This window comes from Electrophorus electricus, chromosome 13 (assembly GCF_041902795.1).
Source record: "Electrophorus electricus isolate QZ-2024a chromosome 13, ASM4190279v1, whole genome shotgun sequence".
Classification (NCBI taxonomy): Eukaryota; Metazoa; Chordata; class Actinopteri; order Gymnotiformes; family Gymnotidae; genus Electrophorus; species Electrophorus electricus.
This window is the reverse complement of record NC_137509.1, coordinates 23,025,410-23,051,989: the sequence shown is the minus strand read 5'-3', so window position 1 is coordinate 23,051,989 and position 26,580 is coordinate 23,025,410. Positions and strand designations below refer to the sequence as shown.

The 26,580-nt window shown below is 37.1% G+C and overlaps 3 non-coding genes and 35 pseudogenes across 3 annotated transcripts; all 38 read right to left on the bottom strand.

Moving 5' to 3' along the window:
• Nucleotides 1–136: 136 nt before the first annotated feature.
• On the bottom strand, nt 137–255 carry LOC145647770 (5S ribosomal RNA; annotated as a pseudogene).
• Nucleotides 256–815: 560 nt separating this feature from the next.
• On the bottom strand, nt 816–934 carry LOC145648981 (5S ribosomal RNA; annotated as a pseudogene).
• A 667-nt stretch (nt 935–1,601) lies between these two features.
• On the bottom strand, nt 1,602–1,720 carry LOC145649503 (5S ribosomal RNA; annotated as a pseudogene).
• Nucleotides 1,721–2,072: 352 nt separating this feature from the next.
• LOC145650937 (5S ribosomal RNA) lies at nt 2,073–2,191 on the bottom strand. Its single transcript, XR_014116753.1, has one exon. It is a non-coding gene; the product is annotated as a 5S ribosomal RNA (ribosomal RNA).
• A 1,106-nt stretch (nt 2,192–3,297) lies between these two features.
• On the bottom strand, nt 3,298–3,416 carry LOC145644180 (5S ribosomal RNA; annotated as a pseudogene).
• A 352-nt stretch (nt 3,417–3,768) lies between these two features.
• LOC145649274 (5S ribosomal RNA) lies at nt 3,769–3,887 on the bottom strand (annotated as a pseudogene).
• Nucleotides 3,888–4,549: 662 nt separating this feature from the next.
• LOC145650438 (5S ribosomal RNA) lies at nt 4,550–4,668 on the bottom strand (annotated as a pseudogene).
• A 352-nt stretch (nt 4,669–5,020) lies between these two features.
• Nucleotides 5,021–5,139, bottom strand: LOC145650102 (5S ribosomal RNA; annotated as a pseudogene).
• A 352-nt stretch (nt 5,140–5,491) lies between these two features.
• LOC145643593 (5S ribosomal RNA) lies at nt 5,492–5,610 on the bottom strand (annotated as a pseudogene).
• Nucleotides 5,611–6,272: 662 nt separating this feature from the next.
• On the bottom strand, nt 6,273–6,391 carry LOC145650437 (5S ribosomal RNA; annotated as a pseudogene).
• A 352-nt stretch (nt 6,392–6,743) lies between these two features.
• LOC145648230 (5S ribosomal RNA) lies at nt 6,744–6,862 on the bottom strand (annotated as a pseudogene).
• A 352-nt stretch (nt 6,863–7,214) lies between these two features.
• On the bottom strand, nt 7,215–7,333 carry LOC145649273 (5S ribosomal RNA; annotated as a pseudogene).
• Nucleotides 7,334–8,000: 667 nt separating this feature from the next.
• Nucleotides 8,001–8,119, bottom strand: LOC145647628 (5S ribosomal RNA; annotated as a pseudogene).
• Nucleotides 8,120–9,006: 887 nt separating this feature from the next.
• On the bottom strand, nt 9,007–9,125 carry LOC145649904 (5S ribosomal RNA; annotated as a pseudogene).
• Nucleotides 9,126–9,477: 352 nt separating this feature from the next.
• Nucleotides 9,478–9,596, bottom strand: LOC145647627 (5S ribosomal RNA; annotated as a pseudogene).
• Nucleotides 9,597–10,483: 887 nt separating this feature from the next.
• LOC145649151 (5S ribosomal RNA) lies at nt 10,484–10,602 on the bottom strand (annotated as a pseudogene).
• Nucleotides 10,603–10,954: 352 nt separating this feature from the next.
• On the bottom strand, nt 10,955–11,073 carry LOC145649806 (5S ribosomal RNA; annotated as a pseudogene).
• Nucleotides 11,074–11,864: 791 nt separating this feature from the next.
• LOC145647626 (5S ribosomal RNA) lies at nt 11,865–11,983 on the bottom strand (annotated as a pseudogene).
• An 887-nt stretch (nt 11,984–12,870) lies between these two features.
• Nucleotides 12,871–12,989, bottom strand: LOC145649502 (5S ribosomal RNA; annotated as a pseudogene).
• Nucleotides 12,990–13,341: 352 nt separating this feature from the next.
• LOC145647625 (5S ribosomal RNA) lies at nt 13,342–13,460 on the bottom strand (annotated as a pseudogene).
• An 887-nt stretch (nt 13,461–14,347) lies between these two features.
• On the bottom strand, nt 14,348–14,466 carry LOC145649501 (5S ribosomal RNA; annotated as a pseudogene).
• A 352-nt stretch (nt 14,467–14,818) lies between these two features.
• LOC145647624 (5S ribosomal RNA) lies at nt 14,819–14,937 on the bottom strand (annotated as a pseudogene).
• Nucleotides 14,938–15,824: 887 nt separating this feature from the next.
• LOC145649500 (5S ribosomal RNA) lies at nt 15,825–15,943 on the bottom strand (annotated as a pseudogene).
• Nucleotides 15,944–16,295: 352 nt separating this feature from the next.
• LOC145647623 (5S ribosomal RNA) lies at nt 16,296–16,414 on the bottom strand (annotated as a pseudogene).
• Nucleotides 16,415–17,302: 888 nt separating this feature from the next.
• On the bottom strand, nt 17,303–17,421 carry LOC145649150 (5S ribosomal RNA; annotated as a pseudogene).
• Nucleotides 17,422–17,773: 352 nt separating this feature from the next.
• LOC145650726 (5S ribosomal RNA) lies at nt 17,774–17,892 on the bottom strand (annotated as a pseudogene).
• Nucleotides 17,893–18,683: 791 nt separating this feature from the next.
• On the bottom strand, nt 18,684–18,802 carry LOC145647622 (5S ribosomal RNA; annotated as a pseudogene).
• An 888-nt stretch (nt 18,803–19,690) lies between these two features.
• On the bottom strand, nt 19,691–19,809 carry LOC145649499 (5S ribosomal RNA; annotated as a pseudogene).
• A 352-nt stretch (nt 19,810–20,161) lies between these two features.
• On the bottom strand, nt 20,162–20,280 carry LOC145647621 (5S ribosomal RNA; annotated as a pseudogene).
• A 667-nt stretch (nt 20,281–20,947) lies between these two features.
• Nucleotides 20,948–21,066, bottom strand: LOC145650023 (5S ribosomal RNA; annotated as a pseudogene).
• Nucleotides 21,067–21,418: 352 nt separating this feature from the next.
• Nucleotides 21,419–21,537, bottom strand: LOC145644421 (5S ribosomal RNA). The gene has a single exon (XR_014116116.1). It is a non-coding gene; the product is annotated as a 5S ribosomal RNA (ribosomal RNA).
• Nucleotides 21,538–22,203: 666 nt separating this feature from the next.
• LOC145649498 (5S ribosomal RNA) lies at nt 22,204–22,322 on the bottom strand (annotated as a pseudogene).
• A 667-nt stretch (nt 22,323–22,989) lies between these two features.
• On the bottom strand, nt 22,990–23,108 carry LOC145650022 (5S ribosomal RNA; annotated as a pseudogene).
• A 352-nt stretch (nt 23,109–23,460) lies between these two features.
• Nucleotides 23,461–23,579, bottom strand: LOC145644310 (5S ribosomal RNA). Its single transcript, XR_014116115.1, has one exon. It is a non-coding gene; the product is annotated as a 5S ribosomal RNA (ribosomal RNA).
• A 666-nt stretch (nt 23,580–24,245) lies between these two features.
• Nucleotides 24,246–24,364, bottom strand: LOC145649497 (5S ribosomal RNA; annotated as a pseudogene).
• Nucleotides 24,365–25,031: 667 nt separating this feature from the next.
• Nucleotides 25,032–25,150, bottom strand: LOC145650237 (5S ribosomal RNA; annotated as a pseudogene).
• Nucleotides 25,151–25,502: 352 nt separating this feature from the next.
• Nucleotides 25,503–25,621, bottom strand: LOC145644942 (5S ribosomal RNA; annotated as a pseudogene).
• Nucleotides 25,622–26,411: 790 nt separating this feature from the next.
• Nucleotides 26,412–26,530, bottom strand: LOC145646918 (5S ribosomal RNA; annotated as a pseudogene).
• Nucleotides 26,531–26,580: the final 50 nt, after the last annotated feature.

Here is a 26,580-nt window from a genome sequence, read left to right as displayed (position 1 = left end):
GAGTAAATGAAAGTGATGCAAAAAAAACTTAAAGCATCTGCTATTCCCAGGTGCTAACAGATAGTTTTTTTTATTAATCACTGCACTTCACATTTGAGCATGTCAGCTTGAAAGTAAATTAAAGTGATGCAAGAAAAGCTTACAGCACCTGGTATTCCTAGGTAGGGTCCCACCTCAGTACTATACAGGCCCAAACTTGCTTAGCTTCCAAGGTCAGATGAGATTGGGCGTTCTCAAGCTGGTGTGGCTGTAAGCCTTATACGCTTACTCAAATTGCCTAATCATAGCAAATATGATCAAAGACCAATCTGACAATTTTTTTTATTAATCCCTGCACTTGACATTCTAGAATGTTATCTTGAATGTAATTAAATGATGCAATAAAAGCTTACAATACGGAGCTGGTATACGGAGGCACTAATTATTCACTGCACTTCAAATTTGAACATGATAGCTTGAACATAAATTAAAGGTATGCAAACAATCTTACAGCATCTGCTATTCCCAGGTGCTAACAGATAGTTTTTTTAATTAATCACTGCATTTCACATCTTAGCATGTCATCTTGACAGTAAATTAAAGTGATGCAAGAGAAGCTTACAGCATCTCGTAGTCCAAGGTGCTAACAGATAGTTTTTTGATGAATCACTGCACTTCACATTCAGGCATGTGAGTTGGAGAGTAAATGAAAGTGATGCAAAAAAAACTTACAGCATCGGCTATTCCCAGGTGCTAACAGATAGTTTTTTTTATTAATCATTGCACTTCACATTTGAGCATGTCAGCTTGAAAGTAAATTAAAGTGATGCAAGAAAAGCTTACAGCACCTGGTATTCCTAGGTAGGGTCCCACCTCAGTACTATACAGGCCCAAACTTACTTAGCTTCCAAGGTCAGATGAGATTGGGCGTTCTCAAGCTGGTGTGGCCGTAAGCCTTATACGATTACTCAAATTGCCTAATCATAGCAAATATGATCAAAGACCAATCTGACAATTTTTTTTATTAATCCCTGCACTTGACATTCTAGAATGTTATCTTTAATGTAATTAAATGATGCAATAAAAGCTTACAATACGGAGCTGGTATACGGAGGCACTAATTATTCACTGCACTTCAAATTTGAACATGATAGCTTGAACATAAATTAAAGGGATGCAATACAATCTTACAGCACCTGCTATTCCCTGGTACTAAAATATTTCTATTTAATCTGTACACTTCACATACAAGCTTGTCAGTTGCAGATTAAAGTAAAGTGATGCAACAAAAACTTACAGCATCTGCTATTCCCAGGTGCTAACACATAGTTTTTTTAATTAATCACTGCATTTCACATCTTAGCATGTCATCTTGACAGTAAATTAAAGTGATGCAAGAGAAGCTTACAGCATCTCGTAGTCCAAGGTGCTAACAGACAGTTTTTTGATGATTTACTGCACTTCACATTCAGGCATGTGAGTTGGAGAGTAAATGAAAGTGATGCAAAAAAAACTTACAGCATCTGCTATTCCCAGGTGCTAACAGATAGTTTTTTTTATTAATCATTGCACTTCACATTTGAGCATGTCAGCTTGAAAGTAAATTAAAGTGATGCAAGAAAAGCTTACAGCACCTGGTATACATAGGTAGGGTCCCACCTCAGTACTATCCAGGCCCAAACTTGCTTAGCTTCCAAGGTCAGATGAGATTGGGCATTCTCAAGCTGGTATGGCCGTAAGCCTTAAACACTTACTCAAATTGCCTAATCATAGCAAATATGATCAAAGACCAATCTGACAATTTTTTTTATTAATCCCTGCAATTGACATTCTAGAATGTTATCTTGAATGTAAATTAAATGATGCAATAAAATCTTACAACATCTGGTATACGGAGGCACTAACAGACAGTTTTTTGATGAATCACTGCACTTCACATTCAGGCATGTGAGTTGGAGAGTAAATGAAAGTGATGCAAAAAAAACTTACAGCATCGGCTATTCCCAGGTGCTAACAGATAGTTTTTTTTATTAATCACTGCACTTCACATTTGAGCATGTCAGCTTGAAAGTAAATTAAAGTGATGCAAGAAAAGCTTACAGCACCTGGTATTCCTAGGTAGGGTCCCACCTCAGTACTATCCAGGCCCAAACTTGCTTAGCTTCCAAGGTCAGATGAGATTGGGCGTTCTCAAGCTGGTGTGGCCGTAAGCCTTATACGCTTACTCAAATTGCCTAATCATAGCAAATATGATCAAAGACCAATCTGACAATTTTTTTTATTAATCCCTGCACTTGACATTCTAGAATGTTATCTTTAATGTAATTAAATGATGCAATAAAAGCTTACAATACGGAGCTGGTATACGGAGGCACTAATTATTCACTGCACTTCAAATTTGAACATGATAGCTTGAACATAAATTAAAGGGATGCAATACAATCTTACAGCACCTGCTATTCCCTGGTACTAAAATATTTCTATTTAATCTGTACACTTCACATACAAGCTTGTCAGTTGCAGATTAAAGTAAAGTGATGCAACAAAAACTTACAGCATCTGCTATTCCCAGGTGCTAACAGATAGTTTTTTTAATTAATCACTGCATTTCACATCCTAGCATGTCATCTTGACAGTAAATTAAAGTGATGCAAGAGAAGCTTACAGCATCTCGTAGTCCAAGGTGCTAACATATAGTTTTTTGATGAATCACTGCACTTCACATTCAGGCATGTGAGTTGGAGAGTAAATGAAAGTGATGCAAAAAAAACTTACAGCATCTGCTATTCCCACGTGCTAACAGATAGTTTGAGTTAATTATTCACTGCACTTCAAATTTGAACATGATAGCTTGAACATAAATTAAAGGGATGCAATACAATCTTACAGCACCTGCTATTCCCTGGTACTAAAATATTTCTATTTAATCTGTACACTTCACATACAAGCTTGTCAGTTGCAGATTAATGTAAAGTGATGCAACAAAAACTTACAGCATCTGCTATTCCCAGGTGCTAACAGATAGTTTTTTTAATTAATCACTGCATTTCACATCTTAGCATGTCATCTTGACAGTAAATTAAAGTGATGCAAGAGAAGCTTACAGCATCTCGTAGTCCAAGGTGCTAACAGACAGTTTTTTGATGATTTACTGCACTTCACATTCAGGCATGTGAGTTGGAGAGTAAATGAAAGTGATGCAAAAAAAACTTACAGCATCTGCTATTCCCAGGTGCTAACAGATAGTTTTTTTTATTAATCATTGCACTTCACATTTGAGCATGTCAGCTTGAAAGTAAATTAAAGTGATGCAAGAAAAGCTTACAGCACCTGGTATACATAGGTAGGGTCCCACGTCAGTACTATCCAGGCCCAAACTTACTTAGTTTCCAAGGTCAGATGAGATTGGGCATTCTCAAGCTGGTGTGGCCGTAAGCCTTGAACACTTACTCAAATTGCCTAATCATAGCAAATATGATCAAAGACCAATCTGACAATTTTTTTTATTAATCCCTGCAATTGACATTCTAGAATGTTATCTTGAATGTAAATTAAATGATGCAATAAAAGCTTACAACATCTGGTATACGGAGGAACTAACAGACAGTTTTTTGATGAATCACTGCACTTCACATTCAGGCACGTGAGTTGGAGAGTAAATGAAAGTGATGCAAAAAAAACTTAAAGCATCTGCTATTCCCAGGTGCTAACAGATAGTTTTTTTTATTAATCACTGCACTTCACATTTGAGCATGTCAGCTTGAAAGTAAATTAAAGTGATGCAAGAAAAGCTTACAGCACCTGGTATTCCTAGGTAGGGTCCCACCTCAGTACTATACAGGCCCAAACTTGCTTAGCTTCCAAGGTCAGATGAGATTGGGCGTTCTCAAGCTGGTGTGGCCCTAAGCCTTATACTCTTGCTCAAATTGCCTAATCATAGCAAATATGATCAAAGACCAATCTGACAATTTTTTTATTAATCCCTGCACTTGACATTCTAGAATGTTATCTTGAATGTAATTAAATGATGCAATAAAAGCTTACAATACGGAGCTGGTATATGGAGGCACTAATTATTCACTGCACTTCAAATTTGAACATGATAGCTTGAACATAAATTAAAGGGATGCAATACAATCTTACAGCACCTGCTATTCCCTGGTACTAAAATATTTCTATTTAATCTGTACACTTCACAAACAAGCTTGTCAGTTGCAGATTAAAGTAAAGTGATGCAACAAAAACTTACAGCATCTGCTATTCCCAGGTGCTAACAGATAGTTTTTTTAATCACTGCATTTCACATCTTAGCATGTCATCTTGACAGTAAATTAAAGTGATGCAAGAGAAGCTTACAGCATCTCGTAGTCCAAGGTGCTAACAGATAGTTTTTTGATGAATCACTGCACTTCACATTCAGGCATGTGAGTTGGAGAGTAAATGAAAGTGATGCAAAAAAAACTTACAGCATCTGCTATTCCCAGGTGCTAACAGATAGTTTTTTTTATTAATCACTGCACTTCACATTTGAGCATGTCAGCTTGAAAGTAAATTAAAGTGATGCAAGAAAAGCTTACAGCACCTGGTATTCCTAGGTAGGGTCCCACCTCAGTACTATCCAGGCCCAAACTTGGTTAGTTTCCAAGGTCAGATGAGATTGGGCGTTCTCAAGATGGTGTGGCCGTAAGCCTTATACGCTTACGCAAATTGCCTAATCATAGCAAATATGATCAAAGACCAATCTGACAATTTTTTTTATTAATCCCTGCACTTGACATTCTAGAATGTTATCTTGAATGTAAATTAAATGATGCAATAAAAGCTTACAACATCTGGTATACGGAGGCACTAACAGACAGTTTTTTGATGAATCACTGCACTTCACATTCAGGCATGTGAGTTGGAGAGTAAATGAAAGTGATGCAAAAAAAACTTACAGCATCTGCTATTCCCAGGTGCTAACAGATGGTTTTTTTTATTAATCACTGCACTTCACATTTGAGCATGTCAGCTTGAAAGTAAATTAATGTGATGCAAGAAAAGCTTACAGAACCTGGTATTCCTAGGTAGGATCCCACCTCAGTACTATCCAGGCCCAAACTTGCTTAGCTTCCAAGGTCAGATGAGATTGGGCATTCTCAAACTGGTGTGGCCGTAAGCCTTAAACACTTACTCAAATTGCCTAATCATAGCAAATATGATCAAAGACCAATCTGACAATTTTTTTTATTAATCCCTGCAATTGACATTCTAGAATGTTATCTTGAATGTAAATTAAATGATGCAATAAAAGCTTACAACATCTGGTATACGGAGGAACTAACAGACAGTTTTTTGATGAATCACTGCACTTCACATTCAGGCACGTGAGTTGGAGAGTAAATGAAAGTGATGCAAAAAAAACTTAAAGCATCTGCTATTCCCAGGTGCTAACAGATAGTTTTTTTTATTAATCACTGCACTTCACATTTGAGCATGTCAGCTTGAAAGTAAATTAAAGTGATGCAAGAAAAGCTTACAGCACCTGGTATTCCTAGGTAGGGTCCCACCTCAGTACTATACAGGCACAAACTTGCTTAGCTTCCAAGGTCAGATGAGATTGGGCGTTCTCAAGCTGGTGTGGCCCTAAGCCTTATACTCTTGCTCAAATTGCCTAATCATAGCAAATATGATCAAAGACCAATCTGACAATTTTTTTATTAATCCCTGCACTTGACATTCTAGAATGTTATCTTGAATGTAATTAAATGATGCAATAAAAGCTTACAATACGGAGCTGGTATATGGAGGCACTAATTATTCACTGCACTTCAAATTTGAACATGATAGCTTGAACATAAATTAAAGGGATGCAATACAATCTTACAGCACCTGCTATTCCCTGGTACTAAAATATTTCTATTTAATCTGTACACTTCACAAACAAGCTTGTCAGTTGCAGATTAAAGTAAAGTGATGCAACAAAAACTTACAGCATCTGCTATTCCCAGGTGCTAACAGATAGTTTTTTTAATCACTGCATTTCACATCTTAGCATGTCATCTTGACAGTAAATTAAAGTGATGCAAGAGAAGCTTACAGCATCTCGTAGTCCAAGGTGCTAACAGATAGTTTTTTGATGAATCACTGCACTTCACATTCAGGCATGTGAGTTGGAGAGTAAATGAAAGTGATGCAAAAAAAACTTACAGCATCTGCTATTCCCAGGTGCTAACAGATAGTTTTTTTTATTAATCACTGCACTTCACATTTGAGCATGTCAGCTTGAAAGTAAATTAAAGTGATGCAAGAAAAGCTTACAGCACCTGGTATTCCTAGGTAGGGTCCCACCTCAGTACTATCCAGGCCCAAACTTGGTTAGTTTCCAAGGTCAGATGAGATTGGGCGTTCTCAAGATGGTGTGGCCGTAAGCCTTATACGCTTACGCAAATTGCCTAATCATAGCAAATATGATCAAAGACCAATCTGACAATTTTTTTTATTAATCCCTGCACTTGACATTCTAGAATGTTATCTTGAATGTAAATTAAATGATGCAATAAAAGCTTACAACATCTGGTATACGGAGGCACTAACAGACAGTTTTTTGATGAATCACTGCACTTCACATTCAGGCATGTGAGTTGGAGAGTAAATGAAAGTGATGCAAAAAAAACTTACAGCATCTGCTATTCCCAGGTGCTAACAGATGGTTTTTTTTATTAATCACTGCACTTCACATTTGAGCATGTCAGCTTGAAAGTAAATTAATGTGATGCAAGAAAAGCTTACAGCACCTGGTATTCCTAGGTAGGATCCCACCTCAGTACTATCCAGGCCCAAACTTGCTTAGCTTCCAAGGTCAGATGAGATTGGGCATTCTCAAACTGGTGTGGCCGTAAGCCTTAAACACTTACTCAAATTGCCTAATCATAGCAAATATGATCAAAGACCAATCTGACAATTTTTTTTATTAATCCCTGCAATTGACATTCTAGAATGTTATCTTGAATGTAAATTAAATGATGCAATAAAAGCTTACAACATCTGGTATACGGAGGAACTAACAGACAGTTTTTTGATGAATCACTGCACTTCACATTCAGGCACGTGAGTTGGAGAGTAAATGAAAGTGATGCAAAAAAAACTTAAAGCATCTGCTATTCCCAGGTGCTAACAGATAGTTTTTTTTATTAATCACTGCACTTCACATTTGAGCATGTCAGCTTGAAAGTAAATTAAAGTGATGCAAGAAAAGCTTACAGCACCTGGTATTCCTAGGTAGGGTCCCACCTCAGTACTATACAGGCCCAAACTTGCTTAGCTTCCAAGGTCAGATGAGATTGGGCGTTCTCAAGCTGGTGTGGCCCTAAGCCTTATACTCTTGCTCAAATTGCCTAATCATAGCAAATATGATCAAAGACCAATCTGACAATTTTTTTTATTAATCCCTGCACTTGACATTCTAGAATGTTATCTTGAATGTAATTAAATGATGCAATAAAAGCTTACAATACGGAGCTGGTATACGGAGGCACTAATTATTCACTGCACTTCAAATTTGAACATGATAGCTTGAACATAAATTAAAGGGATGCAATACAATCTTACAGCACCTGCTATTCCCTGGTACTAAAATATTTCTATTTAATCTGTACACTTCACATACAAGCTTGTCAGTTGCAGATTAAAGTAAAGTGATGCAACAAAAACTTACAGCATCTGCTATTCCCAGGTGCTAACAGATAGTTTTTTTAATTAATCACTGCATTTCACATCTTAGCATGTCATCTTGACAGTAAATTAAAGTGATGCAAGAGAAGCTTACAGCATCTCGTAGTCCAAGGTGCTAACAGATAGTTTTTTGATGAATCACTGCACTTCACATTCAGGCATGTGAGTTGGAGAGTAAATGAAAGTGATGCAAAAAAAACTTACAGCATCGGCTATTCCCAGGTGCTAACAGATAGTTTTTTTTATTAATCACTGCACTTCACATTTGAGCATGTCAGCTTGAAAGTAAATTAAAGTGATGCAAGAAAAGCTTACAGCACCTGGTATTCCTAGGTAGGGTCCCACCTCAGTACTATACAGGCCCAAACTTGCTTAGCTTCCAAGGTCAGATGAGATTGGGCGTTCTCAAGCTGGTGTGGCCGTAAGCCTTATACTCTTACTCAAATTGCCTAATCATAGCAAATATGATCAAAGACCAATCTGACAATTTTTTTTATTAATCCCTGCACTTGACATTCTAGAATGTTATCTTGAATGTAATTAAATGATGCAATAAAAGCTTACAATACGGAGCTGGTATACGGAGGCACTAATTATTCACTGCACTTCAAATTTGAACATGATAGCTTGAACATAAATTAAAGGGATGCAATGCAATCTTACAGCACCTGCTATTCCCTGGTACTAAAATATTTCTATTTAATCTGTACACTTCACATACAAGCTTGTCAGTTGCAGATTAAAGTAAAGTGATGCAACAAAAACTTACAGCATCTGCTATTCCCAGGTGCTAACAGATAGTTTTTTTAATTAATCACTGCATTTCACATCCTAGCATGTCATCTTGACAGTAAATTAAAGTGATTCAAGAGAAGCTTACAGCATCTCGTAGTCCAAGGTGCTAACAGATCGTTTTTGATGAATCACTGCACTTCACATTCAGGCATGTGAGTTGGAGAGTAAATGAAAGTGATGCAAAAAAAACTTACAGCGTCGGCTATTCCCAGGTGCTAACAGATAGTTTTTTTTATTAATCACTGCACTTCACATTTGAGCATGTCATCTTGACAGTAAATTAAAGTGATGCAAGAGAAGCTTACAGCATCTCGTAGTCCAAGGTGCTAACAGACAGTTTTTTGATGATTTACTGCACTTCACATTCAGGCATGTGAGTTGTAGAGTAAATGAAAGTGATGCAAAAAAAACTTACAGCATCTGCTATTCCCAGGTGCTAACAGATAGTTTTTTTTATTAATCATTGCACTTCACATTTGAGCATGTCAGCTTGAAAGTAAATTAAAGTGATGCAAGAAAAGCTTACAGCACCTGGTATACATAGGTAGGGTCCCACCTCAGTACTATCCAGGCCCAAACTTGCTTAGCTTCCAAGGTCAGATGAGATTGGGCATTCTCAAGCTGGTATGGCCATAAGCCTTAAACACTTACTCAAATTGTCTAATCATAGCAAATATGATCAAAGACCAATCTGACAATTTTTTTTATTAATCCCTGCAATTGACATTCTAGAATGTTATCTTGAATGTAAATTAAATGATGCAATAAAAGCTTACAACATCTGGTATACGGAGGCACTAACAGACAGTTTTTTGATGAATCACTGCACTTCACATTCAGGCATGTGAGTTGGAGAGTAAATGAAAGTGATGCAAAAAAAACTTACAGCATCGGCTATTCCCAGGTGCTAACAGATAGTTTTTTTTATTAATCACTGCACTTCACATTTGAGCATGTCAGCTTGAAAGTAAATTAAAGTGATGCAAGAAAAGCTTACAGCACCTGGTATTCCTAGGTAGGGTCCCACCTCAGTACTATACAGGCCCAAACTTGCTTAGCTTCCAAGGTCAGATGAGATTGGGCGTTCTCAAGCTGGTGTGGCCGTAAGCCTTATACTCTTACTCAAATTGCCTAATCATAGCAAATATGATCAAAGACCAATCTGACAATTTTTTTTATTAATCCCTGCACTTGACATTCTAGAATGTTATCTTGAATGTAATTAAATGATGCAATAAAAGCTTACAATACGGAGCTGGTATACGGAGGCACTAATTATTCACTGCACTTCAAATTTGAACATGATAGCTTGAACATAAATTAAAGGGATGCAATGCAATCTTACAGCACCTGCTATTCCCTGGTACTAAAATATTTCTATTTAATCTGTACACTTCACATACAAGCTTGTCAGTTGCAGATTAAAGTAAAGTGATGCAACAAAAACGTACAGCATCTGCTATTCCCAGGTGCTAACAGATAGTTTTTTTAATTAATCACTGCATTTCACATCCTAGCATGTCATCTTGACAGTAAATTAAAGTGATTCAAGAGAAGCTTACAGCATCTCGTAGTCCAAGGTGCTAACAGATCGTTTTTGATGAATCACTGCACTTCACATTCAGGCATGTGAGTTGGAGAGTAAATGAAAGTGATGCAAAAAAAACTTACAGCGTCGGCTATTCCCAGGTGCTAACAGATAGTTTTTTTTATTAATCACTGCACTTCACATTTGAGCATGTCATCTTGACAGTAAATTAAAGTGATGCAAGAGAAGCTTACAGCATCTCGTAGTCCAAGGTGCTAACAGACAGTTTTTTGATGATTTACTGCACTTCACATTCAGGCATGTGAGTTGTAGAGTAAATGAAAGTGATGCAAAAAAAACTTACAGCATCTGCTATTCCCAGGTGCTAACAGATAGTTTTTTTTATTAATCACTGCAATTCACATTTGAGCATGTCAGCTTGAAAGTAAATTAAAGTGATGCAATAAAAGCTTACAGCACCTGGTATTCCTAGGTAGGGTCCCACCTCAGTACTATCCAGGCCCAAACTTGCTTAGCTTTCAAGGTCAGATGAGATTGGGCGTTCTCAAGCTGGCGTGGCCGTAAGCTTTAAACACTTACTCAAATTTCCTAATCATAGCAAATATGATCAAAGACCAATCTGACAATTTTTTTTATTAATCCCTGCACTTGACATTCTAGAATGGTATCTTGAATGTAAATTAAATGATGCAATAAAAGCTTACAACATCTGGTATACGGAGGCACTAACAGACAGTTTTTTGATGAATCACTGCACTTCACATTCAGGCATGTGAGTTGGAGAGTAAATGAAAGTGATGCAAAAAAAACTTAGAGCATCTGCTATTCCCAGGTGCTAACAGATAGTTTTTTTTATTAATCACTGCACTTCACATTTGAGCATGTCAGCTTGAAAGTAAATTAAAGTGATGCAAGAAAAGCTTACAGCACCTGGTATTCCTAGGTAGGGTCCCACCTCAGTACTATCCAGGCCCAAACTTGCTTAGCTTCCAAGGTCAGATGAGATTGGGCGTTCTCAAGCTTGTGTGGCCATAAGCTTTAAACACTTACTCAAATTGCCTAATCATAGCAAATATGATCAAAGACCAATCTGACAATTTTTTTTATTAATCCCTGCACTTGACGTTCTAGAATGTTATCTTGAATGTAAATTAAATGATGCAATAAAAGCTTACAACATCTGGTATACAGAGGCACTAACAGACAGTTTTTTGATGAATCACTGCACTTCACATTCAGGCATGTGAGTTGGAGAGTAAATGAAAGTGATGCAAAAAAAACTTACAGCATCTGCTATTCCCAGGTGCTAACAGCTAGTTTGAGTTAATTATTCACTGCACTTCAAATTTGAACATGATAGCTTGAACATAAATTAAAGGGATGCAATGCAATCTTACAGCACCTGCTATTCCCTGGTACTAAAATATTTCTATTTAATCTGTACACTTCACATACAAGCTTGTCAGTTGCAGATTAAAGTAAAGTGATGCAACAAAAACTTACAGCATCTGCTATTCCCAGGTGCTAACAGATAGTTTTTTTAATTAATCACTGCATTTCACATCTTAGCATGTCATCTTGACAGTAAATTAAAGTGATGCAAGAGAAGCTTACAGCATCTCGTAGTCCAAGGTGCTAACAGATAGTTTTTTGATGAATCACTGCACTTCACATTCAGGCATGTGAGTTGGAGAGTAAATGAAAGTGATGCAAAAAAAACTTACAGCATCGGCTATTCCCAGGTGCTAACAGATAGTTTTTTTTATTAATCACTGCACTTCACATTTGAGCATGTCAGCTTGAAAGTAAATTAAAGTGATGCAAGAAAAGCTTACAGCACCTGGTATTCCTAGGTAGGGTCCCACCTCAGTACTATACAGGCCCAAACTTGCTTAGCTTCCAAGGTCAGATGAGATTGGGCGTTCTCAAGCTGGTGTGGCCGTAAGCCTTATACTCTTACTCAAATTGCCTAATCATAGCAAATATGATCAAAGACCAATCTGACAATTTTTTTTATTAATCCCTGCACTTGACATTCTAGAATGTTATCTTGAATGTAATTAAATGATGCAATAAAAGCTTACAATACGGAGCTGGTATACGGAGGCACTAATTATTCACTGCACTTCAAATTTGAACATGATAGCTTGAACATAAATTAAAGGGATGCAATGCAATCTTACAGCACCTGCTATTCCCTGGTACTAAAATATTTCTATTTAATCTGTACACTTCACATACAAGCTTGTCAGTTGCAGATTAAAGTAAAGTGATGCAACAAAAACTTACAGCATCTGCTATTCCCAGGTGCTAACAGATAGTTTTTTTAATTAATCACTGCATTTCACATCCTAGCATGTCATCTTGACAGTAAATTAAAGTGATTCAAGAGAAGCTTACAGCATCTCGTAGTCCAAGGTGCTAACAGATCGTTTTTGATGAATCACTGCACTTCACATTCAGGCATGTGAGTTGGAGAGTAAATGAAAGTGATGCAAAAAAAACTTACAGCGTCGGCTATTCCCAGGTGCTAACAGATAGTTTTTTTTATTAATCACTGCACTTCACATTTGAGCATGTCATCTTGACAGTAAATTAAAGTGATGCAAGAGAAGCTTACAGCATCTCGTAGTCCAAGGTGCTAACAGACAGTTTTTTGATGATTTACTGCACTTCACATTCAGGCATGTGAGTTGTAGAGTAAATGAAAGTGATGCAAAAAAAACTTACAGCATCTGCTATTCCCAGGTGCTAACAGATAGTTTTTTTTATTAATCATTGCACTTCACATTTGAGCATGTCAGCTTGAAAGTAAATTAAAGTGATGCAAGAAAAGCTTACAGCACCTGGTATACATAGGTAGGGTCCCACCTCAGTACTATCCAGGCCCAAACTTGCTTAGCTTCCAAGGTCAGATGAGATTGGGCATTCTCAAGCTGGTATGGCCGTAAGCCTTAAACACTTACTCAAATTGTCTAATCATAGCAAATATGATCAAAGACCAATCTGACAATTTTTTTTATTAATCCCTGCAATTGACATTCTAGAATGTTATCTTGAATGTAAATTAAATGATGCAATAAAAGCTTACAACATCTGGTATACGGAGGCACTAACAGACAGTTTTTTGATGAATCACTGCACTTCACATTCAGGCATGTGAGTTGGAGAGTAAATGAAAGTGATGCAAAAAAAACTTACAGCATCGGCTATTCCCAGGTGCTAACAGATAGTTTTTTTTATTAATCACTGCACTTCACATTTGAGCATGTCAGCTTGAAAGTAAATTAAAGTGATGCAAGAAAAGCTTACAGCACCTGGTATTCCTAGGTAGGGTCCCACCTCAGTACTATACAGGCCCAAACTTGCTTAGCTTCCAAGGTCAGATGAGATTGGGCGTTCTCAAGCTGGTGTGGCCGTAAGCCTTATACTCTTACTCAAATTGCCTAATCATAGCAAATATGATCAAAGACCAATCTGACAATTTTTTTTATTAATCCCTGCACTTGACATTCTAGAATGTTATCTTGAATGTAATTAAATGATGCAATAAAAGCTTACAATACGGAGCTGGTATACGGAGGCACTAATTATTCACTGCACTTCAAATTTGAACATGATAGCTTGAACATAAATTAAAGGGATGCAATGCAATCTTACAGCACCTGCTATTCCCTGGTACTAAAATATTTCTATTTAATCTGTACACTTCACATACAAGCTTGTCAGTTGCAGATTAAAGTAAAGTGATGCAACAAAAACTTACAGCATCTGCTATTCCCAGGTGCTAACAGATAGTTTTTTTAATTAATCACTGCATTTCACATCCTAGCATGTCATCTTGACAGTAAATTAAAGTGATTCAAGAGAAGCTTACAGCATCTCGTAGTCCAAGGTGCTAACAGATCGTTTTTGATGAATCACTGCACTTCACATTCAGGCATGTGAGTTGGAGAGTAAATGAAAGTGATGCAAAAAAAACTTACAGCGTCGGCTATTCCCAGGTGCTAACAGATAGTTTTTTTTATTAATCACTGCACTTCACATTTGAGCATGTCATCTTGACAGTAAATTAAAGTGATGCAAGAGAAGCTTACAGCATCTCGTAGTCCAAGGTGCTAACAGACAGTTTTTTGATGATTTACTGCACTTCACATTCAGGCATGTGAGTTGTAGAGTAAATGAAAGTGATGCAAAAAAAACTTACAGCATCTGCTATTCCCAGGTGCTAACAGATAGTTTTTTTTATTAATCATTGCACTTCACATTTGAGCATGTCAGCTTGAAAGTAAATTAAAGTGATGCAAGAAAAGCTTACAGCACCTGGTATACATAGGTAGGGTCCCACCTCAGTACTATCCAGGCCCAAACTTGCTTAGCTTCCAAGGTCAGATGAGATTGGGCATTCTCAAGCTGGTATGGCCGTAAGCCTTAACCACTTACTCAAATTGTCTAATCATAGCAAATATGATCAAAGACCAATCTGACAATTTTTTTTATTAATCCCTGCAATTGACATTCTAGAATGTTATCTTGAATGTAAATTAAATGATGCAATAAAAGCTTACAACATCTGGTATACGGAGGCACTAACAGACAGTTTTTTGATGAATCACTGCACTTCACATTCAGGCATGTGAGTTGGAGAGTAAATGAAAGTGATGCAAAAAAAACTTACAGCATCGGCTATTCCCAGGTGCTAACAGATAGTTTTTTTTATTAATCACTGCACTTCACATTTGAGCATGTCAGCTTGAAAGTAAATTAAAGTGATGCAAGAAAAGCTTACAGCACCTGGTATTCCTAGGTAGGGTCCCACCTCAGTACTATACAGGCCCAAACTTGCTTAGCTTCCAAGGTCAGATGAGATTGGGCGTTCTCAAGCTGGTGTGGCCGTAAGCCTTATACTCTTACTCAAATTGCCTAATCATAGCAAATATGATCAAAGACCAATCTGACAATTTTTTTTATTAATCCCTGCACTTGACATTCTAGAATGTTATCTTGAATGTAATTAAATGATGCAATAAAAGCTTACAATACGGAGCTGGTATACGGAGGCACTAATTATTCACTGCACTTCAAATTTGAACATGATAGCTTGAACATAAATTAAAGGGATGCAATGCAATCTTACAGCACCTGCTATTCCCTGGTACTAAAATATTTCTATTTAATCTGTACACTTCACATACAAGCTTGTCAGTTGCAGATTAAAGTAAAGTGATGCAACAAAAACTTACAGCATCTGCTATTCCCAGGTGCTAACAGATAGTTTTTTTAATTAATCACTGCATTTCACATCCTAGCATGTCATCTTGACAGTAAATTAAAGTGATTCAAGAGAAGCTTACAGCATCTCGTAGTCCAAGGTGCTAACAGATCGTTTTTGATGAATCACTGCACTTCACATTCAGGCATGTGAGTTGGAGAGTAAATGAAAGTGATGCAAAAAAAACTTACAGCGTCGGCTATTCCCAGGTGCTAACAGATAGTTTTTTTTATTAATCACTGCACTTCACATTTGAGCATGTCATCTTGACAGTAAATTAAAGTGATGCAAGAGAAGCTTACAGCATCTCGTAGTCCAAGGTGCTAACAGACAGTTTTTTGATGATTTACTGCACTTCACATTCAGGCATGTGAGTTGTAGAGTAAATGAAAGTGATGCAAAAAAAACTTACAGCATCTGCTATTCCCAGGTGCTAACAGATAGTTTTTTTTATTAATCATTGCACTTCACATTTGAGCATGTCAGCTTGAAAGTAAATTAAAGTGATGCAAGAAAAGCTTACAGCACCTGGTATACATAGGTAGGGTCCCACCTCAGTACTATCCAGGCCCAAACTTGCTTAGCTTCCAAGGTCAGATGAGATTGGGCATTCTCAAGCTGGTATGGCCGTAAGCCTTAAACACTTACTCAAATTGTCTAATCATAGCAAATATGATCAAAGACCAATCTGACAATTTTTTTTATTAATCCCTGCAATTGACATTCTAGAATGTTATCTTGAATGTAAATTAAATGATGCAATAAAAGCTTACAACATCTGGTATACGGAGGCACTAACAGACAGTTTTTTGATGAATCACTGCACTTCACATTCAGGCATGTGAGTTGGAGAGTAAATGAAAGTGATGCAAAAAAAACTTACAGCATCGGCTATTCCCAGGTGCTAACAGATAGTTTTTTTTATTAATCACTGCACTTCACATTTGAGCATGTCAGCTTGAAAGTAAATTAAAGTGATGCAAGAAAAGCTTACAGCACCTGGTATTCCTAGGTAGGGTCCCACCTCAGTACTATACAGGCCCAAACTTGCTTAGCTTCCAAGGTCAGATGAGATTGGGCGTTCTCAAGCTGGTGTGGCCGTAAGCCTTATACTCTTACTCAAATTGCCTAATCATAGCAAATATGATCAAAGACCAATCTGACAATTTTTTTTATTAATCCCTGCACTTGACATTCTAGAATGTTATCTTGAATGTAATTAAATGATGCAATAAAAGCTTACAATACGGAGCTGGTATACGGAGGCACTAATTATTCACTGCACTTCAAATTTGAACATGATAGCTTGAACATAAATTAAAGGGATGCAATGCAATCTTACAGCACCTGCTATTCCCTGGTACTAAAATATTTCTATTTAATCTGTACACTTCACATACAAGCTTGTCAGTTGCAGATTAAAGTAAAGTGATGCAACAAAAACTTACAGCATCTGCTATTCCCAGGTGCTAACAGATAGTTTTTTTAATTAATCACTGCATTTCACATCCTAGCATGTCATCTTGACAGTAAATTAAAGTGATTCAAGAGAAGCTTACAGCATCTCGTAGTCCAAGGTGCTAACAGATCGTTTTTGATGAATCACTGCACTTCACATTCAGGCATGTGAGTTGGAGAGTAAATGAAAGTGATGCAAAAAAAACTTACAGCGTCGGCTATTCCCAGGTGCTAACAGATAGTTTTTTTTATTAATCACTGCACTTCACATTTGAGCATGTCATCTTGACAGTAAATTAAAGTGATGCAAGAGAAGCTTACAGCATCTCGTAGTCCAAGGTGCTAACAGACAGTTTTTTGATGATTTACTGCACTTCACATTCAGGCATGTGAGTTGTAGAGTAAATGAAAGTGATGCAAAAAAAAACTTACAGCATCTGCTATTCCCAGGTGCTAACAGATAGTTTTTTTTATTAATCACTGCAATTCACATTTGAGCATGTCAGCTTGAAAGTAAATTAAAGTGATGCAATAAAAGCTTACAGCACCTGGTATTCCTAGGTAGGGTCCCACCTCAGTACTATCCAGGCCCAAACTTGCTTAGCTTTCAAGGTCAGATGAGATTGGGCGTTCTCAAGCTGGCGTGGCCGTAAGCTTTAAACACTTACTCAAATTTCCTAATCATAGCAAATATGATCAAAGACCAATCTGACAATTTTTTTTATTAATCCCTGCACTTGACATTCTAGAATGGTATCTTGAATGTAAATTAAATGATGCAATAAAAGCTTACAACATCTGGTATACGGAGGCACTAACAGACAGTTTTTTGATGAATCACTGCACTTCACATTCAGGCATGTGAGTTGGAGAGTAAATGAAAGTGATGCAAAAAAAACTTACAGCATCTGCTATTCCCAGGTGCTAACAGATAGTTTTTTTTATTAATCACTGCACTTCACATTTGAGCATGTCAGCTTGAAAGTAAATTAAAGTGATGCAAGAAAAGCTTACAGCACCTGGTATTCCTAGGTAGGGTCCCACCTCACTACTATCCAGGCCCAAACTTGCTTAGCTTCCAAGGTCAGATGAGATTGGGCGTTCTCAAGCTTGTGTGGCCATAAGCTTTAAACACTTACTCAAATTGCCTAATCATAGCAAATATGATCAAAGACCAATCTGACAATTTTTTTTTTTAATCCCTGCACTTGACGTTCTAGAATGTTATCTTGAATGTAAATTAAATGATGCAATAAAAGCTTACAACATCTGGTATACAGAGGCACTAACAGACAGTTTTTTGATGAATCACTGCACTTCACATTCAGGCATGTGAGTTGGAGAGTAAATGAAAGTGATGCAAAAAAAACTTACAGCATCTGCTATTCCCAGGTGCTAACAGCTAGTTTGAGTTAATTATTCACTGCACTTCAAATTTGAACATGATAGCTTGAACATAAATTAAAGGGATGCAATGCAATCTTACAGCACCTGCTATTCCCTGGTACTAAAATATTTCTATTTAATCTGTACACTTCACATACAAGCTTGTCAGTTGCAGATTAAAGTAAAGTGATGCAACAAAAACTTACAGCATCTGCTATTCCCAGGTGCTAACAGATAGTTTTTTTAATTAATCACTGCATTTCACATCTTAGCATGTCATCTTGACAGTAAATTAAAGTGATGCAAGAGAAGCTTACAGCATCTCGTAGTCCAAGGTGCTAACAGATAGTTTTTTGATGAATCACTGCACTTCACATTCAGGCATGTGAGTTGGAGAGTAAATGAAAGTGATGCAAAAAAAACTTACAGCATCGGCTATTCCCAGGTGCTAACAGATAGTTTTTTTTATTAATCACTGCACTTCACATTTGAGCATGTCAGCTTGAAAGTAAATTAAAGTGATGCAAGAAAAGCTTACAGCACCTGGTATTCCTAGGTAGGGTCCCACCTCAGTACTATACAGGCCCAAACTTGCTTAGCTTCCAAGGTCAGATGAGATTGGGCGTTCTCAAGCTGGTGTGGCCGTAAGCCTTATACTCTTACTCAAATTGCCTAATCATAGCAAATATGATCAAAGACCAATCTGACAATTTTTTTTATTAATCCCTGCACTTGACATTCTAGAATGTTATCTTGAATGTAATTAAATGATGCAATAAAAGCTTACAATACGGAGCTGGTATACGGAGGCACTAATTATTCACTGCACTTCAAATTTGAACATGATAGCTTGAACATAAATTAAAGGGATGCAATGCAATCTTACAGCACCTGCTATTCCCTGGTACTAAAATATTTCTATTTAATCTGTACACTTCACATACAAGCTTGTCAGTTGCAGATTAAAGTAAAGTGATGCAACAAAAACTTACAGCATCTGCTATTCCCAGGTGCTAACAGATAGTTTTTTTAATTAATCACTGCATTTCACATCCTAGCATGTCATCTTGACAGTAAATTAAAGTGATTCAAGAGAAGCTTACAGCATCTCGTAGTCCAAGGTGCTAACAGATCGTTTTTGATGAATCACTGCACTTCACATTCAGGCATGTGAGTTGGAGAGTAAATGAAAGTGATGCAAAAAAAACTTACAGCGTCGGCTATTCCCAGGTGCTAACAGATAGTTTTTTTTATTAATCACTGCACTTCACATTTGAGCATGTCATCTTGACAGTAAATTAAAGTGATGCAAGAGAAGCTTACAGCATCTCGTAGTCCACGGTGCTAACAGACAGTTTTTTGATGATTTACTGCACTTCACATTCAGGCATGTGAGTTGTAGAGTAAATGAAAGTGATGCAAAAAAAACTTACAGCATCTGCTATTCCCAGGTGCTAACAGATAGTTTTTTTTTATTAATCATTGCACTTCACATTTGAGCATGTCAGCTTGAAAGTAAATTAAAGTGATGCAAGAAAAGCTTACAGCACCTGGTATACATAGGTAGGGTCCCACCTCAGTACTATCCAGGCCCAAACTTGCTTAGCTTCCAAGGTCAGATGAGATTGGGCATTCTCAAGCTGGTATGGCCGTAAGCCTTAAATACTTACTCAAATTGTCTAATCATAGCAAATATGATCAAAGACCAATCTGACAATTTTTTTTATTAATCCCTGCAATTGACATTCTAGAATGTTATCTTGAATGTAAATTAAATGATGCAATAAAAGCTTACAACATCTGGTATACGGAGGCACTAACAGACAGTTTTTTGATGAATCACTGCACTTCACATTCAGGCATGTGAGTTGGAGAGTAAATGAAAGTGATGCAAAAAAAACTTACAGCATCGGCTATTCCCAGGTGCTAACAGATAGTTTTTTTTATTAATCACTGCACTTCACATTTGAGCATGTCAGCTTGAAAGTAAATTAAAGTGATGCAAGAAAAGCTTACAGCACCTGGTATTCCTAGGTAGGGTCCCACCTCAGTACTATACAGGCCCAAACTTGCTTAGCTTCCAAGGTCAGATGAGATTGGGCGTTCTCAAGCTGGTGTGGCCGTAAGCCTTATACTCTTACTCAAATTGCCTAATCATAGCAAATATGATCAAAGACCAATCTGACAATTTTTTTTATTAATCCCTGCACTTGACATTCTAGAATGTTATCTTGAATGTAATTAAATGATGCAATAAAAGCTTACAATACGGAGCTGGTATACGGAGGCACTAATTATTCACTGCACTTCAAATTTGAACATGATAGCTTGAACATAAATTAAAGGGATGCAATGCAATCTTACAGCACCTGCTATTCCCTGGTACTAAAATATTTCTATTTAATCTGTACACTTCACATACAAGCTTGTCAGTTGCAGATTAAAGTAAAGTGATGCAACAAAAACTTACAGCATCTGCTATTCCCAGGTGCTAACAGATAGTTTTTTTAATTAATCACTGCATTTCACATCCTAGCATGTCATCTTGACAGTAAATTAAAGTGATGCAAGAGAAGCTTACAGCATCTCGTAGTCCAAGGTGCTAACAGATAGTTTTTTGATGAATCACTGCACTTCACATTCAGGCATGTGAGTTGGAGAGTAAATGAAAGTGATGCAAAAAAAACTTACAGCATCTGCTATTCCCAGGTGCTAACAGATAGTTTTTTTTATTAATCATTGCACTTCACATTTGAGCATGTCAGCTTGAAAGTAAATTAAAGTGATGCAAGAAAAGCTCACAGCACCTGGTATACATAGGTAGGGTCCCACCTCAGTACTATCCAGGCCCAAACTTGCTTAGCTTCCAAGGTCAGATGAGATTGGGCATTCTCAAGCTGGTATGGCCGTAAGCCTTAAACACTTACTCAAATTGTCTAATCATAGCAAATATGATCAAAGACCAATCTGACAATTTTTTTTATTAATCCCTGCAATTGAAATTCTAGAATGTTATCTTGAATGTAAATTAAATGATGCAATAAAAGCTTACAACATCTGGTATACGGAGGCACTAACAGACAGTTTTTTGATGAATCACTGCACTTCACATTCAGGCATGTGAGTTGGAGAGTAAATGAAAGTGATGCAAAAAAAACTTACAGCATCGGCTATTCCCAGGTGCTAACAGATAGTTTTTTTTATTAATCACTGCACTTCACATTTGAGCATGTCAGCTTGAAAGTAAATTAAAGTGATGCAAGAAAAGCTTACGGCACCTGGTATTCCTAGGTAGGGTCCCACCTCAGTACTATCCAGGCCCAAACTTGCTTAGCTTCCAAGGTCAGATGAGATTGGGCGTTCTCAAGCTGGTGTGGCCGTAAGCCTTGTACGCTTACTCAAATTGCCTAATCATAGCAAATATGATCAAAGACCAATCTGACAATTTTTTTTATTAATCCCTGCACTTGACATTCTAGAATGTTATCTTGAATGTAATTAAATGATGCAATAAAAGCTTACAATACGGAGCTGGTATACGGAGGCACTAATTATTCACTGCACTTCAAATTTGAACATGATAGCTTGAACATAAATTAAAGGGATGCAAACAATCTTACAGCACCTGCTATTCCCTTGTACTAAAATATTTCTATTTAATCTGTACACTTCACATACAAGCTTGTCAGTTGCAGATTAAAGTAAAGTGATGCAACAAAAACGTACAGCATCTGCTATTCCCAGGTGCTAACAGATAGTTTTTTTTATTAATCACTGCACTTCACATTTGAGCATGTCATCTTGACAGTAAATTAAAGTGATGCAAGAGAAGCTTACAGCATCTCGTAGTCCAAGGTGCTAACAGACAGTTTTTTGATGATTTACTGCACTTCACATTCAGGCATGTGAGTTGTAGAGTAAATGAAAGTGATGCAAAAAAAACTTACAGCATCTGCTATTCCCAGGTGCTAACAGATAGTTTTTTTTATTAATCATTGCACTTCACATTTGAGCATGTCAGCTTGAAAGTAAATTAAAGTGATGCAAGAAAAGCTTACAGCACCTGGTATACATAGGTAGGGTCCCACCTCAGTACTATCCAGGCCCAAACTTGCTTAGCTTCCAAGGTCAGATGAGATTGGGCATTCTCAAGCTGGTATGGCCGTAAGCCTCAAACACTTACTCAAATTGCCTAATCATAGCAAATATGATCAAAGACCAATCTGACAATTTTTTTTATTAATCCCTGCACTTGACATTCTAGAATGTTATCTTGAATGTAATTAAATGATGCAATAAAAGCTTACAATACGGAGCTGGTATACGGAGGCACTAATTATTCACTGCACTTCAAATTTGAACATGATAGCTTGAACATAAATTAAAGGGATGCAATGCAATCTTACAGCACCTGCTATTCCCTGGTACTAAAATATTTCTATTTAATCTGTACACTTCACATACAAGCTTGTCAGTTGCAGATTAAAGTAAAGTGATGCAACAAAAACTTACAGCATCTGCTATTCCCAGGTGCTAACAGATAGTTTTTTTAATTAATCACTGCATTTCACATCCTAGCATGTCATCTTGACAGTAAATTAAAGTGATGCAAGAGAAGCTTACAGCATCTCGTAGTCCAAGGTGCTAACAGATAGTTTTTTGATGAATCACTGCACTTCACATTCAGGCATGTGAGTTGGAGAGTAAATGAAAGTGATGCAAAAAAAACTTACAGCATCTGCTATTCCCAGGTGCTAACAGATAGTTTTTTTTATTAATCATTGCACTTCACATTTGAGCATGTCAGCTTGAAAGTAAATTAAAGTGATGCAAGAAAAGCTCACAGCACCTGGTATACATAGGTAGGGTCCCACCTCAGTACTATCCAGGCCCAAACTTGCTTAGCTTCCAAGGTCAGATGAGATTGGGCATTCTCAAGCTGGTATGGCCGTAAGCCTTAAACACTTACTCAAATTGTCTAATCATAGCAAATATGATCAAAGACCAATCTGACAATTTTTTTTATTAATCCCTGCAATTGAAATTCTAGAATGTTATCTTGAATGTAAATTAAATGATGCAATAAAAGCTTACAACATCTGGTATACGGAGGCACTAACAGACAGTTTTTTGATGAATCACTGCACTTCACATTCAGGCATGTGAGTTGGAGAGTAAATGAAAGTGATGCAAAAAAAACTTACAGCATCGGCTATTCCCAGGTGCTAACAGATAGTTTTTTTTATTAATCACTGCACTTCACATTTGAGCATGTCAGCTTGAAAGTAAATTAAAGTGATGCAAGAAAAGCTTACGGCACCTGGTATTCCTAGGTAGGGTCCCACCTCAGTACTATCCAGGCCCAAACTTGCTTAGCTTCCAAGGTCAGATGAGATTGGGCGTTCTCAAGCTGGTGTGGCCGTAAGCCTTGTACGCTTACTCAAATTGCCTAATCATAGCAAATATGATCAAAGACCAATCTGACAATTTTTTTTATTAATCCCTGCACTTGACATTCTAGAATGTTATCTTGAATGTAATTAAATGATGCAATAAAAGCTTACAATACGGAGCTGGTATACGGAGGCACTAATTATTCACTGCACTTCAAATTTGAACATGATAGCTTGAACATAAATTAAAGGGATGCAAACAATCTTACAGCACCTGCTATTCCCTGGTACTAAAATATTTCTATTTAATCTGTACACTTCACATACAAGCTTGTCAGTTGCAGATTAAAGTAAAGTGATGCAACAAAAACGTACAGCATCTGCTATTCCCAGGTGCTAACAGATAGTTTTTTTTATTAATCACTGCACTTCACATTTGAGCATGTCATCTTGACAGTAAATTAAAGTGATGCAAGAGAAGCTTACAGCATCTCGTAGTCCAAGGTGCTAACAGACAGTTTTTTGATGATTTACTGCACTTCACATTCAGGCATGTGAGTTGTAGAGTAAATGAAAGTGATGCAAAAAAAACTTACAGCATCTGCTATTCCCAGGTGCTAACAGATAGTTTTTTTTATTAATCATTGCACTTCACATTTGAGCATGTCAGCTTGAAAGTAAATTAAAGTGATGCAAGAAAAGCTTACAGCACCTGGTATACATAGGTAGGGTCCCACCTCAGTACTATCCAGGCCCAAACTTGCTTAGCTTCCAAGGTCAGATGAGATTGGGCATTCTCAAGCTGGTATGGCCGTAAGCCTCAAACACTTACTCAAATTGCCTAATCATAGCAAATATGATCAAAGACCAATCTGACAATTTTTTTTATTAATCCCTGCACTTGACATTCTAGAATGTTATCTTGAATGTAATTAAATGATGCAATAAAAGCTTACAATACGGAGCTGGTATACGGAGGCACTAATTATTCACTGCACTTCAAATTTGAACATGATAGCTTGAACATAAATTAAAGGGATGCAATGCAATCTTACAGCACCTGCTATTCCCTGGTACTAAAATATTTCTATTTAATCTGTACACTTCACATACAAGCTTGTCAGTTGCAGATTAAAGTAAAGTGATGCAACAAAAACTTACAGCATCTGCTATTCCCAGGTGCTAACAGATAGTTTTTTTAATTAATCACTGCATTTCACATCCTAGCATGTCATCTTGACAGTAAATTAAAGTGATGCAAGAGAAGCTTACAGCATCTCGTAGTCCAAGGTGCTAACAGATAGTTTTTTGATGAATCACTGCACTTCACATTCAGGCATGTGAGTTGGAGAGTAAATGAAAGTGATGCAAAAAAAACTTACAGCATCTGCTATTCCCAGGTGCTAACAGATAGTTTTTTTTATTAATCACTGCATTTCACATTTGAGCATGTCAGCTTGAAAGTAAATTAAAGTGATGCAAGAAAAGCTTACGGCACCTGGTATTCCTAGGTAGGGTCCCACCTCAGTACTATCCAGGCCCAAACTTGGTTAGTTTCCAAGGTCAGATGAGATTGGGCGTTCTCAAGATGGTGTGGCCGTAAGCCTTATACGCTTACGCAAATTGCCTAATCATAGCAAATATGATCAAAGACCAATCTGACAATTTTTTTTATTAATCCCTGCACTTGACATTCTAGAATGTTATCTTGAATGTAAATTAAATGATGCAATAAAAGCTTACAACATCTGGTATACGGAGGCACTAACAGACAGTTTTTTGATGAATCACTGCACTTCACATTCAGGCATGTGAGTTGTAGAGTAAATGAAAGTGATGCAAAAAAAACTTACAGCATCTGCTATTCCCAGGTGCTAACAGATAGTTTTTTTTATTAATCATTGCACTTCACATTTGAGCATGTCAGCTTGAAAGTAAATTAAAGTGATGCAAGAAAAGCTTACAGCACCTGGTATACATAGGTAGGGTCCCACCTCAGTAATATCCAGGCCCAAACTTGCTTAGCTTCCAAGGTCAGATGAGATTGGGCGTTCTCAAGCTTGTGTGGCCGTAAGCTTTAAACACTTACTCAAATTGCCTAATCATAGCAAATATGATCAAAGACCAATCTGACAATTTTTTTTATTAATCCCTGCACTTGACGTTCTAGAATGTTATCTTGAATGTAAATTTAATGATGCAATAAAAGCTTACAACATCTTGTATACGGAGGCACTAACAGACAGTTTTTTGATGAATCACTGCATTTCACATTCAGGCATGTGAGTTGGAGAGTAAATGAAAGTGATGCAAAAAAAACTTACATCATCTGCTATTCCCAGGTGCTAACAGATAGTTTGAGTTAATTATTCACTGCACTTCAAATTTGAACATGATAGCTTGAAAATAAATTAAAGGGATGCAAACAATCTTACAGCACCTGCTATTCCCTGGTACTAAAATATTTCTATTTAATCTGTACACTTCACATACAAGCTTGTCAGTTGCAGATTAAAGTAAAGTGATGCAACAAAAACTTACAGCATCTGCTATTCCCAGGTGCTAACAGATAGTTTTTTTAATTAATCACTGCACTTCACATCCTAGCATGTCATCTTGAAAGTAAATTAAAGTGATGCAAGAGAAGCTTACAGCATCTCGTAGTCCAAGGTGCTAACAGATAGATTTTTGAGGAATCACTGCACTTCACATTCAGGCATGTGAGTTGGAGAGTAAATGAAAGTGATGCAAAAAAAACTTACAGCATCTGCTATTCCCAGGTGCTAACAGATAGTTTTTTTTATTAATCACTGCACTTCACATTTGAGCATGTCAGCTTGAAAGTAAATTAAAGTGATGCAAGAAAAGCTTACAGCACCTGGTATTCCTAGGTAGGGTCCCACCTCAGTACTATTCAGGCCCAAACTTGCTTAGCTTCCAAGGTCAGATGAGATTGGGCGTTCTCAAGCTGGTGTGGCCGTAAGCCTTAAACACTTACTCAAATTTCCTAATCATAGCAAATATGATCAAAGACC